The sequence below is a fragment of the Miscanthus floridulus genome, chromosome 15 (genome assembly GCF_019320115.1).
Source record: "Miscanthus floridulus cultivar M001 chromosome 15, ASM1932011v1, whole genome shotgun sequence".
Lineage (NCBI taxonomy): Eukaryota > Viridiplantae > Streptophyta > Magnoliopsida > Poales > Poaceae > Miscanthus > Miscanthus floridulus.
In genome coordinates this window covers 819,532-826,441 of record NC_089594.1, presented here as the reverse complement: position 1 = coordinate 826,441, position 6,910 = coordinate 819,532, and the positions used below count along the sequence as shown (strand labels likewise).

Genomic DNA, 6,910 nt, shown 5'->3' with positions numbered 1-6,910 from the left:
TGTTAGTACTACTACTATTATTATAGTATTAGCTAATATAAGAAGCATATACTTTGCATAAGTAATAACTAGAGCAATAGATAACCGATTCTGCTATATTTGTTATTTATTATATTATATACAAGTGCATGCAATAGTATAGTGTGCGAAGCAAAAAAAAAAAGGACAGAAGCTCGCTCTCCCTCTCCCTCTCCCTCTCCCTCTCCGTGCAACGGTCGGAGAGTTCAAATGCAACCCAAAGTGGGCCCCAGGCCCCGTCAGTTCCGTTGGAATCCGAGGCTGTGGTGCGGGGCCCAAGAGGCAAGTCCTCGGCTGGACCTGGACCGGCGGCCAGCCGCATTCTTCTCCGATTCATTCAAAACCAAACGCCTGGAGCCAGTCAGTCGATTATTCCCCATTTCCCCTCCTCTCCGTCCATCTCCCTGCATTTTGTTCAATCATCCATGGAGGCTTCCACCCCCACCCCTCGCCGAGGCGGCGGAGCCCCCGCCAACTACGCCGCCATGTCCCCCTCCTTTTCCCACACGCCCAGGAGCGGCGCCTCTTCCTCCGCCCACAAGCCCCCCACAAGCAGGCACCTGGGATCGGGGCCCCCTCCTCTTCAACGGCAGCAGTAACAGCAGCATCCACGCTGCCCAGCAGACCGCAGCACAGCAGCAGCAAACCTCCACCTCCTCCTCCTCCTCCAAGGGGTCCGGATCCGGAGGCGTTAACGTCCAGGTCCTCCTCAGATGCAGGTACATTAAATTTTTTTTTTACCATAGTAATATCCACTGCTTCCTAATTACAGTAATCAATACCTACCTATGCATGCATCTCCTATACTAGCGTTTCTATAGACAGCCCCACGATCAACCCATAGATCACCAGTGGAGTATGTGCTTTACTGTACTTATCTATGCTTTTCCAATACATGCCACTGTCTGATCGATCCACCAATACAATGCCTGTCAGTTAATCCACTGTATCATTTATTTTACTCATGATCACTACTCATCGATTCAACGTCACTGCATCCTATTCCTAGGCCACTGAGCGAGGAGGAACGCCGTGTCGGCACTCCTGTGGTGGTCACTTGCAATGACCAGAGACGGGAGGTTTCCGTTGCCCAGAACATCGCTAACAAGCAAATTGATCGCACCTTTGTGTTCGACAAGGTAACTCATGCCAACTATTTTATTTTCCTTTACCACTTCCACTTGTTGATCACTGCCACATGACACCCAGGCATTCACTTGATTGATTCATCACTCACTAACCAATGGAAACACACAGATGTTCGGACCAAAGTCTCAGCAGCAGGATGTCTTCAACCATGCTGTTGTGCCACTTGTCAGCGAGGTTTTGGATGGTTACAATTGCACAATATTTGCATATGGGCAGACTAGGAACTGGCAAAACATACACCATGGAAGGAGGAGGGGGCAAAGCACTGGTAAATTTTTATTTTATTTATGTATTCACATGCTACACATGTTCCTCAATTCTGATGCAGTTAGTTTGCTGCTTCAACTTGAGGTCATAACTCCACTCCACCTGCATTTCTGTAGAATGGTGACCTCCCATCTGATGCCGGTGTTATTCCAAGGGCTGTTAAGCGCATATTCAACATCCTTGAGGCACAGAGTGTAGAGTACAGCATGAAGGTTTCTTTTCTTGAGTTGTACAACGAGGAGCTCACTGATCTTCTAGCCCTGGAGGAATCTAAATTCTCTGATGACAAGTCCAAGAAGCCTATGGCACTCATGGAGGATGGCAAGGGAGGAGTCTTTGTTAGAGGGCTCGAGGAAGAGCTAGTTTCTTCAGCTGCCGAGATCTACAGGATACTGGAGAGAGGCTCTGCAAAGAGAAAAACTGCTGAAACTCTTCTCAACAAGCAAAGCAGTCGCTCACACTCTATTTTCTCTATCACCATCCATATTAAGGAATGCACACCTGAGGGTGAGGAAATGATCAAGTGTGGAAAGCTTAATCTCGTTGACCTAGCTGGCTCTGAAAACATATCTAGGTCCTGTGCTAGAGACGTAAGTTTTTTTTGGGAGCCTCCTGTTTCCTTTTCCACTTCATCACTAAATACCATGATCAAGCTGCACAAGTGAAGAATGCTTACATAGTTGCCATCTATTTTTATAGGGGCGAGCTCGCGAAGCAGGAGAAATTAACAAGAGTCTGCTTACACTTGGGCGTGTCATTAATACTCTTGTTGAGCACTCTGGACACATACCATACAGGTCAATCAAGCACTAGCTGTTCAGACTGTTCATTGAGGCTGTTCAGGCATTTGAAATTTGGCTGCTATTCATGCAGGGATAGCAAGTTAACAAGATTGTTAAGGGATTCCTTGGGAGGGAAGACAAAGACTTGCATCATAGCGACCATCGCACCTTCGGTACACTGCCTTGAGGAGACGCTAAGCACCCTGGATTACGCGCATCGTGCAAAACACATCAAGAATAAGCCAGAGGTTCTGCTTTTTTATTGTCAAATTATCATTGATTGCAATGTAAACTTTCTCATGGATAACTGATTTTAATAACTTGCCCATGATTTCCAGGTCAATCAAAAGATGATGAAATCTGCGCTCATCAAAGATTTGTACTTTGAAATGGACCGTCTCAAACAAGGTATCCTTTTCTTCTTACAAACATTCAACACTGCTTATACTTATTGTTGAGAACTTCAGAAAAATACAACAGGACCATTTTCCCATCCAAGCATGTGAGTTAATCTTGTGCTCTTGAAATAAAGATGGGTTGAATATTAGCTGATTCCGGGAAACATGGTTACTGCTAGATGAATCTTACTACAGAATCCACCAAATGTGCTTAATGCTTCATTGCATCTGATTCATCTCCTCTATTGTCAGAATTGTTTGACACCATGTACATGAACACTCTTAACAATATAACAATTGCTGAGTTTAACTATACATGAACATCTATGTCATCAAATTGTTTACCACATTCTTCCAGTTCTTTGAAAAATGCAGAGACCATGGATGCACATCTGTAAGTGCATAGTCTAGACGAGGTATTTCTAGATTTTAGTTCTTCATTGTAGATACACTAAAATCTGCGATCATTATCTGTATATTATTGTTCATCAATTTTATTTTTCTGAAAAGCTAGATACTTCAAGCTAGTATAGTTACTAAATTTGGTTCCGCTTTTTGAATAGAACTATATGCTGCAAGGGAGAAAAATGGTGTTTATATTCCGAGGGAACAATACTCAGCAGATGAAGCTGAAAAGAAGGTACTTACTCCCTTCATCACTTATGACATATTAGATTGTGCATATTCTTCTATAGCATGACAGAGGAATTCTTCAGGCTATGTCAGAGAAACTGGATCGTTTGGAGCTTATTTTGGAATCAAAAGATAAGGTATGCCTTTAGTTCATTTAGAGGATTTGTATCTTGCTGAAAAAAATAATGCTATAATTCGGAATCTGTAACTGTACCAGCAATTAGAAGAGCTTCAAGGACTCTATGATTCTCAGAAAGTTCTGAGTACAGATCTAAGTGATCAACTTCAGACATTACAGGTATGTGTGCTGTATGCTTATATTGTCATATTTCTATCATATAATTGAATTATAATGTTTGTATTTACAACTTCTCATCTTTTTGCAGAAAAGAATGAAGGAAACAGAGTGCACCCTAGCGGATCTTGAAGCAAAATACATGAAGGCAAATAATACTATTAAGGAGAAGCAATATTTGATAGAAAATCTTCTTAAATCAGGTTAGAATTTGCCCCTTCAAGGCAAAGCTTATCATAATGAAGACTTCATTGATTTCTATTTGAGTTTGCATATGAAATGTGTTGCATAGGCTTAATTAAGCATTTGACAAGGTTCTCTAGCTTGCTGTGTACAGAATGCATGTGAGGAAAATACTAAAATACTGTTTGTTTCATTCCATTTTGTCTTGATACACCTGCACCGTGTTATTTTCATACTTGCAGAAAAATTTCAGATTTTTGGCTGAGGTGATTGTGCTTACCATTTCTCTTACGTCCTTTCCTTTTTAAATGTCTTCAGAAAAAGTTCTTGTTGGTGAAGCACAAAGACTCCGATCAGAGCTGGAGAATACAGCAGGGGATCTATATGGGCTATTTTCAAAATTAGGTCTGCCTCCATTTCTCTTTCTCCCTCCCTCTTTCATTTCTAAATTTAAATATTCATATTCATTCTTCGTATCGATTTTCAGAAAGGAAGGAAAAGATTGAAGATACAAATAGAAGTACAATTCAACATTTCCATTCCCAGCTGACTCAAGACATTAGTGTCTTGCATAGAACAGTCTCAACCTCGGTTTCTCAACAGGAGAGCCAACTAAAATCACTTGAAGAGGAGATGCAATCTTTTGTCACCTCAAAGGGCAAGGTGCACCAAAAAGCAAACATGTGGTGATCAGTTCATTCTTTGCCTGTATAAGTCTAACAATGCCGTATTTTCTTAGGTTGCTGGAGGACTTCAAGAGCATGTAAGAACGCTCAAAGAGAGCTTCAATTCTAGGATAGCAGAATTGCATGGTTTTGCAAATGAGCTCAAGCATAAATCTGTGTTGAGCTTTGAAAATCTTAATTCGCAAGTTATCACACACACACATCTGGCCTTGAGGATGTAAGTGTACTTAATTATCTTGAAATCCTCATACTATGCTCATCATCTTTATTTTTATTCCCTATTTTTGTAAACACATACTGAGAATTCTTTGGTTGCAGTGCATGAAGGGCCTGTTGGTTGATGCTGACCAAATACTCGTTGCACTACAAAATGGGCTTTCTCAGCAAGAAGTGAACTTTGCTACATTTATTAAGCAGCAGCATGAGGTTCATTATTTATTACAAAATGCTAAATTTTTGCCTATTTATTAAGCTCATATTGTTGATTACAGTAGTATAAGAAAAAGTTGCACTTACAGGAGCTCTCTAGAAATTTGGAGAGAACAAAGTCTGTTTCGACAACTACAATGAATTTCTTCAAAACTATAGATTCCCATGCATTGGAGCTCATAAAGATTTTGGAAGAATCAGAGATGGAACATCAAAAGCAACTCTTCCAGCTTCAGAAGAAGTTTGAGGTAATCTTCTTTTGCAGCTGTAATTTTCTCATTAGTCTGCAAGGATCTATTTGTATGATTTGTTATCTGATGACATGAAATGGATTCAGGCCTTTGTTGCTGATGAGGAGAAGTACTTGATGGAGAAGGTCGCAGGGTTACTTGCAGAATCGAATGCTAGAAAGAAAAATATGGTATATTTCATTCACTTCAATATCTGGAGGATGCCTAATAATGTATAGGTCACTACTGTGTGGCCCTTTGTTGTCATAAACCAATGCATATGTGCATACTGTTATTTGGTCATCCTAGTCAAATTTCTTCAGAGAAACATCTACTTGTGCAACAGCTTAAAACCAACTACTGAGCTGACTGAGTGACATATGTGTGTCATTTTACCAGGTTCAAGATGATATATGCAGCCTCAATAGGACTGCTTCTGAGCGTTCAAACAATTTACAAACTGAAACTACCAAGCTTCATGATTTTACATCTTCTATGAAAGAGCAATGGGAAGCCTACATGAAGAGAACTGAAGAGGCATTCCAACAAAATGTATCATCTATTGAACAGAAACGATGCTTCTTGGCAGGGAATTTGCAGCAGTGGTAAGTTGTCTATCTCAACAGTTAAATTGTTGATTTCATGAGAATCTTATAACATGGAAACTAACACATATGATTTATTGTACAGCAAGGGAAGTGTAGAATCATGTTCAGAGCAATGGGTTACTGCACAAAATTTGGTGTTGGCGCTTGGAAGAAACAATGCAGAAGCCATCGGTTCAGTCATAAGGTAATTGATACTGACAATTGAAGTTTGTTTTGTTGGATAAATAGTTTGAAGAGAAGCAACTTGAACTTGTTGTAAGCTAAACATATGTGCATGCTTCGAATGAAGTGCTAGGAATGAGGTGAGCAACCAACTGGATGCAAGATTTTCATCTGCTGTCACTGCTGGATTTGAAGATAGTGACATTTCAAGCAAATCCCTTCTTAGTTCTATTGATGGTACTATTTCCGCACAGTGGGACATCTTTCTTTTTCCCAGCACATGCATTTTCTGTTGTCTAAAATTTCCTGCAAATTGCTGATTTCTTTGCCAGATTCATTAAAATTAGACCATGGTATTTGCGACAATGTGAAATCCATCGTGATGACATCCAGAACAGAACTTCATGACTTGGAACATGGTCACTATGAGAAGACAAAAGTAATAACAGGGAATGCCGATAGATCTCTGGGAGATGAATACAAGGTTAGCAATATTAGTCTGCTGGGCATATATATATGCACATATATGTAGTTGTTTGTTTACCTGCTGAAGCATGATGGTTCCTTAGTATTCTAATATCGAAATCTGTGTTTTATGGGCCAGGTGGATGAAGCAACTTGTTCAACACCGAGAAGGCGTGAGATCAACATTCCGGACAGCCAATTGATCAGGGAGTTGGTAACACCACTTGAAGATCTCGTGAAGGCATTTTGGGACAGTAGAACACCGATGAAGCTTGCTGTAAATGGAAACGGGAAGCAGCAGTTGGCAGGGTCGACGACCCCCGAATCACAGAGAGCCCCTCTTGCCGCGATAAACTAGGGGCATCATTGCTGTATAGACAAAGTTTCAGGTGGCGGTGTCTTGGAATTGAACCATTAAAATCTGCAGTTGGAAGATCAATGCTTTCTGGAGCCTGCTAGGTGTGGTCAAGTAAGGCTGAGAGAAGTTAATGGTAAAGGTCTCTCTGTTTGTATGCATATTTTGTTCAAGGTGTTAGGTGTATGTATGTGTCTTCAGATTCATCCAATGTATGCCAGATACTAGCAGGCTGTGCACTAGTGAATGG

General features: G+C 40.8%; 1 pseudogene; it reads left to right on the top strand.

Annotated features, from left to right (window-relative positions):
* Positions 1-228: 228 nt before the first annotated feature.
* LOC136509186 (kinesin-like protein KIN-5A) lies at positions 229-6,663 on the top strand (annotated as a pseudogene).
* Positions 6,664-6,910: the final 247 nt, after the last annotated feature.